General features: G+C 55.0%; 1 protein-coding gene across 5 annotated transcripts in view; it reads right to left on the bottom strand.

Moving 5' to 3' along the window:
- Positions 1–6,306, bottom strand: part of SEC16A (SEC16 homolog A, endoplasmic reticulum export factor) — a 34,701-nt gene extending 28,395 nt beyond the window's left edge. For 4 of the 5 annotated variants that reach the window (XR_014295622.1, XM_082639538.1, XM_082639540.1 and 1 more), the window contains exon 1: positions 3,270–3,444. The gene's annotated coding sequence lies outside the window, so the exon portion shown is untranslated. Of the gene's footprint in view, positions 1–3,269; positions 3,445–4,656 lie in introns of those variants that run through there. The other variant, XM_082639539.1, reaches the window with a different exon arrangement.
- Between the last annotated feature and the right edge of the window lie 6,957 nt (positions 6,307–13,263).

Genomic DNA, 13,263 nt, shown 5'->3' with positions numbered 1-13,263 from the left:
CGCTTTGCTGAGATTCAGTAACGTACCCCAGCTACACACCCACAGGCAACGCCTACCGCCTCCACGATGCCCTCGGCAAGCGGGCAGGGACCAGGCAGAAGCTAACGCCAGTCACACCAGGTACGCAGTCCCTCCACGTGTTCCTGTAACTTATCGCAGACCAAGAACAAGCCAACTCCTCTATTAAGACTGCATGTCATACTTTTCATACAGGTTAATTCTGAATCTTGAAAGGAAAACAAAAGTTAAAAATTTGCTCCTCCGTTTTCTTTAATTAAAGAGCATTACGGAGTAATATAAGCTGCAAAATACACATCTAAAATGTATTCACCTAAAACGCCTTTTATCCCACCCTGTAAAATGCTTCATTTTCTGCACCGTGACTGGTGGCACATCACTAGCAAGACAAGCTGCCTCCGATAACCGGAGCTGTAACAACTATGCCTGGAATGAAAACCCCAAGTAATCTTAAAGCTGCTTTAAAACTGACCAACTGACTTGATTCAACACTTGTCAATAACAGGCAGAGGGCCGATAAACCCTTTATAGAAAACAAGGGAGTAGAAATCCTCTTTACAGCGTTTTTTGTTGTTGTTCGTTTTTTACTCAAACACACTAAGTATAATCTTGAATAGTTAACCTGCACTTTACAGAGTCCTCCTCTGTACGTCAGTCCTTCTCCCCAGAACAGCCTTCACGAACAGATTACGTGGAGCCCATCACAGAAAAATGTCAACAACAAAGGAAGAAATGATAGAAGGACTCCTGAGTTTAACCCACACATTTCCGCAGGTGTACAATGTTTCTGTCCTTGGGAATCTTTCTGATACTCAGACAAAAGAAAAAGTGCATAAATGTATATTGAGTAAAGTTATTTACAAATGAAAGTTCCTATTCCCATCTGAAAACGAGCCCTATGAATCTATGAATCCGTTACTATTACTGCCCGCACACACTCTTGTCCCAGGCCAACAGGGAACCCTTTCTGACAGACAAGCACTTTGAAACTCACTCAAATTTAATGGAATTAAATATATGAGGAACAGCATCAGAGACTTCATTTGGTTCTAAGCTGTCATTTTAAAACAAAGAACGTTCACAGCTCAGCTTTATATGGAGCAAGGGGAGGACAAGCAGAGCGTCTTCCTCTTATCTGTGAAACAGAGGCATCTTATAGGACATGACATCCTCCTTGTAAGGCTTCAGCAGGAGACCCTCAACCACACTAAGCAGCATATATTTTTTAAAAAAGTACACACACACACACATACACAGAGAACAGGTCCAGAGGATTTATTCCCCAGGTGTCACTGTGAGAGCCAGACTGGGCGCCAGCTGAGTGGCTCAGCCACAACCACTGCTCATTCTGTGACCCAATTTCTTCACCTATAAAGTGAGAACTGAAATGATGGTTTCCAAGTCCCTTTTGCGTTTAATCTTACGAAATTCTATTCACAGTGGATTTTGGGAGGCCCAAATCCCTATGGCTGTTTAATAGGGAAATCTTATCAGAATCTAAATTTCACATAACATTTATACTTAAGATGTTTTCCTTGCAGAAACTTCCTTAAAATTGTTTTCTCAACTCCTGGACTAAGAACCGTTTTATAAGCAAACACTAACACTTCCCTACAAAGTAGCTTCCACTTCTCTCCCTGACAACTGAGAGCTTTTTAGCAATATACCAATTTCATCTGGAACAATCTTCTGACTTGAACATTATTCTTTTGATCTTTTTTTATATTCACCAGCAAAAAACAATGCAAGGGCATATCATTTATCTTTTGACTATACAGAATTTTATTCTGTCCAGTAAGTCATTCTGTAGCCTCAAGTCACCTAACTTTAAAAAAGGCAGACTGCTTCAAAGAAACCAGCTCATCTTCCTAAAGATGCATTATTCATAACCCTAGCTCGTCAATTAAGCTGCCTTGGATCTATGTGAAATAAATCCAACCTGTTTCAAAATAAATTCCTGGCTACTGAACTGAGATACTGAAAGCACACTTATCTCCTGCCAGGGCCGTCGCCTCAAGCGTAAGTGTGTAAACCAACCGGAGTGCCAGGAAGCACCTGGGAGTCTATGCTCTGCCCACAATCTCCCTCACGGCAACTGCTAAGCAACGTACCTATTAGACTAGGGGACACGGGACACAAAGACAGCACAAACTCCAACTTTTCTAAGTACAGAATCATACACATTTAGATGTTAAAGAAGGGAGTGTCTAAACACTGCAAAAAATGACAAGGAGCAAAAAGGACACGCGGAAAAGATGTTTACAGAAGCAGGAAGGAACCACATTAAAATGTGCACACCTATCCTGGAGAAAACTTTCCGTACAATTTTGAGACTTACTGCCGTAACTGCTGTTAAGGGTGTACGAGTCACAAAGAACAAGAAAGAATTGATTTTCTTTGGCTCTCGCTGTATCTTTCTAAGATAACACCTGGAACCCTAAAAAGGGTCACGGGGGAAAAAAACTGCAGGGAGGCAGGCTGTGCTGAAACTTGCAAAAGTATCAACCTAGGAACAACTGTCTGTGACTCAGTTTGCTTCTTGCCATATCCGGGGATGGGAAAAACCTCTCTGGTTAACATCTGCATCATATGTATTTAAAACAAAATCTTAATAAGCAACTCACAACCTCCAAAGCATTTAAAACTTTTCAGGTAAAGCAGCAACAACTGATTTTAAATGGCTGTGTCATGTCCAGACGCTCTACTGTAATACTTTCTTCACAAAAAGGGCAGGCTGGTTTACACATTCCTCTGCCCCTTGATATAAAACACAGCGCTCGCCCTCGGTTGCAACATCTTGGTCACCTCGCCCCATTACCAACAGACGCAACAAGGCTGTTCCTTGGTTCAAATGTCAATCTACCTCATCGCCCGCACAGCTCAATAGAAACCTTTCAACCAATGAACACAAAACTTCAGAACCTTCGAAGCAAAGGGCAAACTAAACTGTTAAAAAATTTTCCTAAATGCTTCTACTCCTTAAAAAGTTGCAGGTCTGGCTTTTCTTCCAGCCAGCCTTTCCAACACAACCCCACACTGAGGTCACCACGGCTTGTGTCCACTCAGCTGACCCGACAGCCCGTGCAGGTGGAGGCCACGTCGGCCTGAGCGGGCAGGTAACCAAGGGGTCTGCCCGACCCTCCCAGCCCGCAGGCCCCCGCCCGACCCCCGGCGGCTCCCAGGAGACGCGCCGTCCGCTCGGGGCTGGGCCCGGCCCGGCCGCCTCCCTCCGCCCAGACCCCGGCCCTCACCGGCGCGCCGCAGGGTGGCTCAGGCCCACTCCGGCTACCGCCCGGCCCCTCCGCGACCCCCGGCTCCCGCCCCTCAAGAGCCGCGAGCGGAGCACGGCGCGGCGGTTACGACAAGCGCAGACACAGCAGCCATCTTGGCACATCCGGCTCCGGTCCCCGCCGCCACCGCGCCGCCGACGTGTCCGGCAGCGACGTCAGCGCGCGCCACGCCCCTCGCAGGGGCCCTCGTGACACTTCGCCCCGCCCCTGGCCCCGCCCCCGCCCGCATCCCGTCTTTCACCGCCCATCCATTGGCCCCGCCCCTCGCCCACCTGCCCGCCCACCTGCCCGGTTGGGCGCGCGAGGACCGCCCTGGGACGTCGTCCGGGTTATGCCGGCTCTTTCTCCCCGTCTCTTCTGGCTTAGGATGTGAGAAGAGTCGGGATTCTTCAAGAAGACCCAAGGGAAGAATCAGTCTTGAACGACCGATGCCAACAGGTGCACCGACCGAGAACGACTACCCGGCTGAGCGGAGAACCCGAGCAGCACCCTGGCGCAGGCGCGTTCCTCTCATTCTGCCGTTGGACTCTCGAAGCCTGGGAAACGGGCGGAAGACGACCGCGCATGCGCCGGTCGCCCCTGCGGACTGCGCGTGCGCGCCTCTCGGCGGCCCGCGAGTTGCCTAGTTACGGCCACTGACGGCTCCGGGTTCCAGTTCTGCCCGGGAAGTTCGTCTCCGTCCACGTCTAGCACTCGGAAAGCAGTGCCCATGTGCTCCGCACAGAACCCTGGAAGGGACAGACGCCGCCGGCCCCCAGTTCACAGGCCCCCGTCGAAGCCCCACTTGCCGCCCAGGCTCCCGCTTCGGGGGTCGTCCTGTCCGCCTGCAGCGCCCAGCCGCACCGTCCCGCCTCGCCTCGCCCAGGCCCGGCCTCCTCCCCGGCTCGGCCGTCGCCTTCCCCGGGCACACACTTCGTCCGGCCCTTTCCCTCCCCACCCCCCTTCGCCACCGGCGCTGGCCGCGCGGTCCCCCGCCCCTCTTTTGTCTGCCCTAAGCCCCCTCGAGGCCCCTGACTCTTCTTCCCGTGCGCAGCGGTTCCCTCTGTGCCCAGTGATGCCCCGTGGACGGAAGCCCGTATCTCTATGTGGTTTTCCCTAACCGTTGTTGAGTGGATATTTGTGTTGAATGAGGGCGACCCCCGAGGTGCCGAGTGACAGCCTAGGCTGCTGGGCCTCAGCCTCCTGTTCCTCCCTGAGGCTGCTCCCCCGTCCTGGCGCCCACCGGGAGCCAGCATCTGAGCCCACCACCCACAGAGGATCTTAGGGAAGAAGGGTGCTGCCCTTTGTACCCTCATTCTCCCAGTGAGAAAAAGGTGAAAAAGCAGCCAGCCTGGCCCGGCCCACTCACCTGCCACCCGCCTGGCAAGGGTAGGGAAGAGCAGCGGCCTGCCCCGCTTGCCCCGGCGCCTTCCGGAGGGCGGGAAGGGTGGCGCGTGTGTCTGCGCAATTACACATCGCCCAGCCGCTGAGCTCCCAGCAGCGGCTGTTGCTATGCTTTGGCCTGGCGGGGGTAGGAAGGTGGTCACTGATGGGACCCAGAAGCTTGGGAAGAAGGAAGGAGTGTGGTTCTTCTATTTGTTTGCCGTGATGCTGGCAAGGGAGCAGCCACGCTGTCAGAGCCCCGGGCGGGTGCAGGGAGAGTTTCAGCCCATCTGACGTGGCCACTCTGCTAAGCTAACATTTGCCTTGCAGAAATCGAGTTCCCAGCCTGTGTCAACACAGAGTTAGGGAACATGCAGTAGAATGCACCCTGGGCCCCACCACTCGGTCCCCTTCTTCCTGGTGGTCACTGTGTTCTGCAGTCACTTGGTCCCAGCAGATCATCGTGCAGAGAGATGTGTCGCTGGTACCCACCCCCACCCCCCAGCCCGGGAGGGAGAGCACTGACACTCCCAGGCTCAGGGCTGTCAAGTTAGCTTCAAAGAGCTCAAGAGCTCGAGAGCAGACTTTCCTCTCTGGTGGCCTGAGGAGCCCTGTGGTCAGCCCCAGTGGGCTCTAACCTGAAGACACCGGAAGCAGCAGAAAGCAACTTGCCCAGGGCAAATTGGAGACCTCTGGGCCCTGGCGGGGGGGCTGTTAAAGAGGCAGCACGGTGTTGACTCCTACAGGGTGACTTTAAGGAAAGCCATGATTAGCAAAGGTGACCTGCAAGGGCCTTGGGGCTTTTTTTCCCCTCCCCTCCTCCCTCCCGCTCAGCTGTGTGTGGAGACCCTCTCAGGTTCTGTCTGTAAGGCTGGTGTGCAGGAGAGGGCTCCTGGGCCCACAGCTGAGCCATCAAGCCTCTGGGCCATGGAGACAGGGCTCTGAGTCAAAGACCATCTGCTCTAAGACCCAGCCTGCCACCTAGATGCTGTGTGCCCTTTGTCCCCTTCCTTAACCTCGCCAACCTGGGGTTTACGCAGGGTGAGCACCTGGACAGTTTGGGGACTGAAAGAGGGTGCTGCTGACACATGGGCTGGCTCAACAGGCGTGAACTGGGGCTGTCGGCAAACTGGGACGCGGGGGCTGTGCCGAGGAGGTGCACCGCCACGACAGCCGTCACTAGTCTTGATTAGGCGCCCTTCCTTTTGCCTGCAATGTCCACTCCTCTCTCCTTCCTCCCAGCCTCTCCCCTGGCTCATACTTGGAGGCTGGATACAAATGTCACCACCTCCCTGGAGCCCCCACTGGGTGGGCTAGAATCGGCTGCTCTTGCCTGGGGGAAATGTCGTAGCTCCTCATGCCAAGCTCTGTAGTCATGTGAGCTGTAGTTACGTTACCCAGAACACACGGGACACAGAACTGCTGTGGGCAGAGGGACAATGGGCAGAGGTGGTGCCAGAGAACCAGGCTGTCCCATCATCATTACGGCACTTTGTCACATTGTGTTCAGTATTGTGACAGTCGGCCTCTCCCACTAGCCTGTACCTTCCAGGGTGCTGGTCCAAACCAAGATGCACTCTGAGCGCAGAGTCCACGCCACAGTGCCGAGGCTGTGAAGTAGCTCGGTGAGAGCCTTACCTGTTGAAATGATATTTTGGATCTATTGGGTTAAATAAAATACACTATAAAAATTTATTTCATCTGTTTCCTTTTTTTAATGCAGCTGCCAGGAAGTGTAAAATTCCATACATGGCTGGCATTACGTTCCCATTGGACGGCGCTGGTCTGATGTGAGCGCCTTGTTGGGGAGAGGTCAGGCATCCCCACTTAGCATCCCTGATGACCGACCTGCCAGGCAGTCCTCCCAGGGGCCCTTGGGGCGGGCAGCAGTCTCAGTGTAGGTGAAGGCCCGGTGGCCCGTGGCCGTGAGCCTGTGCCCCTCACTCCCCCACAGGGCGTAAAGTGGGGTCTGTGGGTGTCTGTAGGGCAGGCCTGTTCCAGGCCAGGTGCTGTGCTCAGCCCCTGACGCACACCCTCAGTCCCGGGTGCTGAGGCTGGGGGCATGGGAATGGGCCTGCCCAGCTCGTCCTGGAGAGAAGGGGCAGCCTCCGTGAGACGGGGCTGGCTGAGTGATCCAGGCAAAAAGCATGTCAGGGCCTCAGAGGTGGGAAGAGCCGGCAGGGAGGGCTTCTGGAGGACGGAATGGCTGGAGAGGAAGGGGTGGGGGTCAGTTCCTTCAGGAGAAAGCAGGTCCCGAGGCGCACATAGCTGCACCTTAGAGTTTCTTCTGTGGCACCTGGGCATCGGGCCCCTGTGTGTGGGGGCACCTGTCGGGGTGCATCGAGGTGGGTTGCTGGTGTGTGGCCAGGCTGAAGGTGAGGAGAGGGAGGCACCTCAATGAGGGTACAGACAAGGGGCATAAGGCCAACACCATTAGAGCCATCCTGGACCCCCAGAGGGCCTTGCAGGAGGACGTCCATATCCAGGCCAAGCCCTGCACCAGCCAGGCTTGGTAAATGTCATCACCTTCAGTGTCACTGTAGCCTGAGCATGGCACTGTCATCTCCAGCATCTGGAAACATGCCTGGCACCTAGGAGGTCTCAGAGAACTTTCTGTTTTAAATCATTGAGCCAAGTACTGAGCATATAAGGCGAGTAGCAATAGGGGTGAAGTAGAAAACACAGGAAGATGCCGATTCCATACGAGCCACGGGAAAAGGTGCGCTGTGTCCTCCTTAGCTGCAGCGAGGCCCCGGAAAACCTGGGAGCCGTCCTTCCTAGAGCAGCACACAGCTGTTTGCTGGGCCCCCATCATGCACCAGGCTCCGGGACGAGCCGAGGCTGCGGCCATGGAACAGACAGGCGCGGCTTCTACCCCGGGGGGAACTGGACACTGGGCAGCAGCGAATGTGCCCAGTGTGGGCGGGGACACCTGGCCAGGCCTGGGTCCCACCTGCTGGGGGGTGGGGAGAGGCAGGGATGGGAAAGGAGGAGCATTTGTGGCTGAAGCGAAGACAAACTTCTGGAGTGACAAGGTGTAGACACCAGAAAGCAGGCAGTGGCCTGGGAGCCGGTGGGTGTGCATCCATCGTGTGGGGCTCCGTGGGCCCCGAGAGGGGACTTACACTTGACTTCTGGAAGCAAGGGAAGCTCTCAGGGGCTTTTCAGCAGCCAGGAGTGACATCATCGGTTTAGCCTCCCCCGGGCTGTCCATCAGGGCACTAGCCAGAGTCAGGAGCCCAGGAGGTGGCCCTGGGTCCCCCAGGGGAGTGGCAAGGCTGCTGGGGCCAGACTGGTGGGGAGAGCCAAACCCCGGATGACCCCTGAGGGCAGGACGTGGCTCTCTGGCTGCCAGCTGCATCCACAGCCCCTGGCATGGCACACACTCCACACACATCAGCCAAGGGAACAAATAAGGCAAGAGTCCTGAGCATCGGTGGTGACTTAAGTTACAGGTGTGGACTTGGAGGCCTGGTGGGACCGTGGATCGGGAATTGGAAAGGGCCTAGGGTGGAGCTTGGTAGAACTCCTATACCTGCAGATTGCCAAGTGGCAGGCTGGCTGCAGCATTAACTCCTGGCAAGGTGACTTTGGCACGTCCCTCCCTGAGCGTGGGTTTCCCTGTCTGAATGGTGAGGGGCTGAGCAAGGTAGGGTCTCCAGGCCCTCCGAGTCCTCCCAGGGGAGGTGACCCCTGAGGTGGCTGTGAGGACACTGACTGGGGAGTCGCACGGCTCTGGCTCAAGTGGGTGAACTCAGGGAAGTCATCTGCCTCTTTGAGCCTCAGCTTCCTCATCTGTAAAAAGGACAACAGCACCGTCACAGGCGATGGCCCCGAGCGTTAGGTGAGGTGCAGACGTAAACTACAAACAGCGGAGCCTCACCTGGCTCACCTGGCCCGCTGGGAGCCCCCGCCGACCACCTGCTTGCCAAAGGGGACACTGGTGGGGCGCTGCCAGCAGGGGGAGGCAGAGAGCCGCCTCCGTGTAGGCAGGCTGGTCCCAGCAAGCCTCTGCCCTGCTGGCGGCTCCTGCCAGGACCGCTGGATCTCTGGGCATCCGGGCAGCCAGAGGAAAACGTTTGGCTCCCTGCAGCACGCCCAGACTGCAGCCCTCTCTGGGGGAGTTGTTCATTTCTGGACCCCAGAGGGTGGTGGGTCCTGCGGACCACAAGAGGTGCTCCGTAAATCCTCCCGGAGTCGAGCTTCATGGAACAGCAGCAGATGTGGATTTCTCGAGCGCTGTGCTCAGTGATGTAATCCTCACAGCTATGGGGGCTGGATCTAGCCTCGGCATCATCCCTCACCCACTAGGTCGCTGGTCGCTGGGGAGGCCCTGAGCCAGGGGTGGCCAGGGTGTAGGGGTGGGGGGATGTCGCTTCAGGGCAGTGTCCTTCTCTTTCTTTCATTTTACAGGTAAGGAAATGGCTGGTGAGGAATAAGTAACCTACTTACGGTCACACATTTTTCTTCTTCTTTTTTGTAAAATTTATTTATTTATTTTTGGCTGCGTTGGGTCTTCGTTGCTGCATGTGGACTTTCTCTAGTTGTAGCGGGGGCTACTCTTCGTTGCGGTGCGTAGGCTTCTCATTGCAGTGGCTTCTCTTGTAGCGGAGCACGGGCTCTAGGTGCATGGGCTTCAGTAGCTGTGGCACATGGGCTCAGTAGTTGTGGCTCGCGGGCTCTAGAGCACAGGCTCAGTAGTTGTGGCACATGGGCTTAGTTGCTCCGTGGCATGTGGGATCTCCCCGGACCAGGGCTTGAACCCGTGTCCCCTGCATTGGCAGGCGGATTCTCAACCACTGCACCACCAGGGAAGTCCCAACGTTACACACTTTTCTAAGGCTCGTTTTGATTTTGTTTGTCTTGTTTTGGGCATGGCTTGCGGGATCTTAGTTCCCCAACCAGGCGTGGGATCTTAGTTCACCGACCAAGGACTGAACCCACGCCCTTGGCAGTGAAAGCGTGGAGTCCTAACCACTGGACCACCAGGGAAGTCCCAAGACTTGTTTTTTAAATGGAAGAGATGCCAAAACAGGGTGACAAAAGCTCTGGTACAGGCACACCTCATTTTATTGTGCTTCACAGATACTGCGTGTTTTTTACAAATTGAAGGTTTGTGGCAACCCTGTGTCAAGCACGTCTATGGACACCATTTTTCCAATGGCGTTTGCTCGCTTGCTGTCTCTGTGTCACATTTTGGTAATTCTCGCAATATTTCAAACTTTTTCTTTATTATTATATTTGTTACAGTGTCTGTGGTCAGTAATCTTTGAGGTTATTACTTTGACTCACTGGAAGCTCCGAGGATGCTCAGCAGTTTTTAGCAATAAAGTATGTTTTAATTAAGGTTTGTACATTGTTTTTTAGACCTAATGCTATTGCACACCTAATAGACTACAGTCTAGTGTAAACATAAATTTTACATGCACTGGGAAACCAAAACATTCATGTGACTTCCTTTAGTGTGATATTCAGTTTATTGCAGGAGTCTGGAACTGAACCCACAATATCTCTGAGGTGTGCCTGCACAGAGATTTGCAGTGAACATCGTGAATCTATACACAACTATAGATTCATAATAAGTATTGATAACGCATCACCGTGTGATTCAGGAAGGACCACACACTCGAGGGTGTGTGAAAAAGTGAACAATGTAACTCTGAGGCCCTTCGCACGCAGCATCTGTTGTGTTACACAGAAATAACGTTTCTGGAGCTCAGACTGTCACCTCGTCGAGCCTGGGTTTTTCCGTCCTGAATGGGGGCGGTCACATGTCCCGAAAGAGACTGCTGCCTGGCTTGAGCGAGCACACGCTTCCCCGGGGCAGCGCAGGGAACGCAGCTGTAGAACTCCGTGCCATTTCTGAGTCCTTACCTCATGCCAGGAGCTTTACGTTGGCAACCTGACAGGTCCTGGCCCCACCACAAGTCCAGGAGGTTGGCTCAGAGCAGTTCCCACGTTACCCCTGAGACACAGTCTCGGAGACAAGTCACCTGCCTGCGCTGCAACAGCTGTGACCGGGAAGGTGGAGACACAAGGGACGCAGATCGGGAAGCACGGCAGCAACCAGTGTGGCTTCTTGAATCATCCGGAAGATGGAGTCACTAGGAGTAGCATGTCCTGACCCATGTCCAGCCGAGGTCGCCCCTTCATCTGTGATAGGTGAGTCCGTTTGGGAACCAGTGCGCATGCGCTCCCTCCTGGAGATGCACGGTCCACACCATCATTTCAAAGCCTGAGAGGTCCTGCAGGAAAGGATGCTCTGACCCAAAACCCGTCAAACACCCTTCGGGACACAGTGCTTCTGGGTCTCCCTTTGCCCTGGGGTCAATCTGGACCACATTGTTCAGGTTTCTGAATGAAATACTTTAACAGAATAATCCTTTGCTGTTGTGCCCGGGGCCCCATCACAAAAAGTGAGTGTAGGAAGCTCTCCATCTCTGTCCACTGACAGCTCTGCCCCGCTCCAGCAGGGCTCCTGGGTGTGGTTTCTGGATCGGGCTGACCCGCAAAGGATTTGTCATCAGCCCGTGACGGGATCGGAAGCCGCGGCAGGGTGGACGTCAGCTTCGCAGCTAAGCGCGGTCTTACCGCGGACATTCTCTGGAAGCGAGTCTTTCTCAGCGAAGAGAGCCAGTGCGGCCCATGGCCCGCAAGCAGCGCGGAGGCCGGAGACACTCTGCTCACTTCTTGGTGTGGAGTAGCCCTGCCAGTCTGTTTATCTGTGGGCCCTAATGCTGTCCCTCCTCGCCCACGCGTCCTGTCTCTGCTCTGGCCAGAGGGGTGCAGAGCCTTCTTTGGGGCTCACACAGGGACAAGGTGGAGCAGACCCCACGCCAGTGATGGGCCTCAGGCTTTCCTGCAGGGCTGAGAGGTGCCGAGGGGCCACCGTGACGGTCTGAATCCGTGCCGTCCGACGTGGGGTCTGTGCGCACGTGTGCTGGTCAAGCACCTGGGGCTGTGACCAGTCCAAACTGAGGTGTGCTGTAAGCCTGGGACGCACATGGGCTTTCAAAGACACAGTCTCCCCCCTCCTACCCCCCAAAAAAGCATGTAAAATATCCCATTAACTGTTTATGTCGATTACAGGCTGAGGTGATAATATTTTGGATCTATTGGATTAACTAAATTATATTATTAAAATAAACTTCACTGGTTTCTTTTTATGTTTAATGTGGCTGCTAAAGTCTTTGAAATGCACATGTGGCTTTCATTACCTTTCTGTTGGACGGTGCTGCTCTGAGCCACCCTGGATGCTTTGAGGAAGGTCCCGCCCCCCCAACGGCCCCTGACCACAAGCAGCCAGGAGGGAAGGAAGCATCAGGAGGGTGGCTTGGGGTTGGCAGCTCTGTGTCAACCTCATGTGTTTTGCATGTTGAAAAGTGCAAGCCTCCAGATCCCTGAGGAGTGACATGCTGAGGAGGGGGAGGGAACCAAGGCCTCACCAGGGCCCGCTGGCTGGGGCTGCTGGGGATGTGCACATGCATGTGGCACTTGAGAGGTATGCTCTGTTAGTCAGCTAGGGCTGCCAGAGCAAGTACCACAGGGAATTCCCTGGCGGTCCAGGGCTTAGGACTCAGCCCTTTCACTGCCGGGACCAAGGTTAGATCCCTGGTCGGGGAACTACTATCCCACAAGCGTACAACGTGGTCCAAAAAAAAAAAGGTATCACAGGCCAGTGGCTTAAAAGAAATTCATTTCTCACAGTTCTGGGGGCTGCAGGCCTAGATCAAGGTGTTGGCGAGGTTGACTTCCTGAGGCCTCTTTCCTGGGCTGGGAGGTGGTCGCCCTCTCCCTGGGTCTTCACTCCTCCCTCTGTGAATGTCTGTGTCTCGACCGCCTCTTCGTACGAGGACACCAGTCACATTGGCTAAGGGCCACCCTAACGACCTCACTTTGCCTTAATCACCTCTTTAAAGACCCATCTCCAAACACGGCTACGTTCTGAGGTCCAGGGAGCTAGGCCTTCAACACATGACTTTTGGGAGGACACAGTTCATCCCAGGACAGACCCCCAAAAAGCTAGGGGGGTCTTGGGTGAGCTTAGCCTCGAGGGAGGGGCTGTGTCCTCCCTGGGAGGTGCATGGTGGCCAGGCGGGGGTCCTTCAAAGGCGGGGCCGGCAGAGCAGGCCGAGTCGGGCTGTACGTCCAGGATGAGAAGGGCGAGCTGGAGGGAGGCCAGTCGGCAGGGGAGCCGGGGCAGCGGGAGCAGGTTCAGGTCCCAGTGGGACAAACGGGTGGGTTGCACACTCCCTCTCAGCGTCCGGTGGGCACCCTGGGGTCTGCAGAACCTCTGCCAGTGCTTCCGAGCCTGGGGGCGGCTGAGGGCTGAATACCTGAGGGTCAGGGGAGGTTCGGGCAGGGGAGGGCAGAGCCCTTGCTCTGTGGCCGCAGCTGCCCCTCCCCCCAGGACCTTGCCAGCAAAGCGATGGGCAGGGCCAGGTTCCAGGCATGCCCCGTTCAAACATGAGATGGCAGCCTTCTCCTTGCTGCTGAGGGCCCCAAAGATTTGGGTAGCAGAGAGGCGCTCCTCATGACCCATGGGTCCCCTGAGGCCCGTCCTGCTGCATCTGTGGGAATCCCACAGCCCCAT

Source organism: Mesoplodon mirus, assembly GCF_964341445.2.
Source record: "Mesoplodon mirus genome assembly, chromosome: 1".
Classification (NCBI taxonomy): Eukaryota; Metazoa; Chordata; class Mammalia; order Artiodactyla; family Ziphiidae; genus Mesoplodon; species Mesoplodon mirus.
Note: the sequence above shows the minus strand (reverse complement) of the source record. Positions and strands in the feature narration are given on the sequence as shown.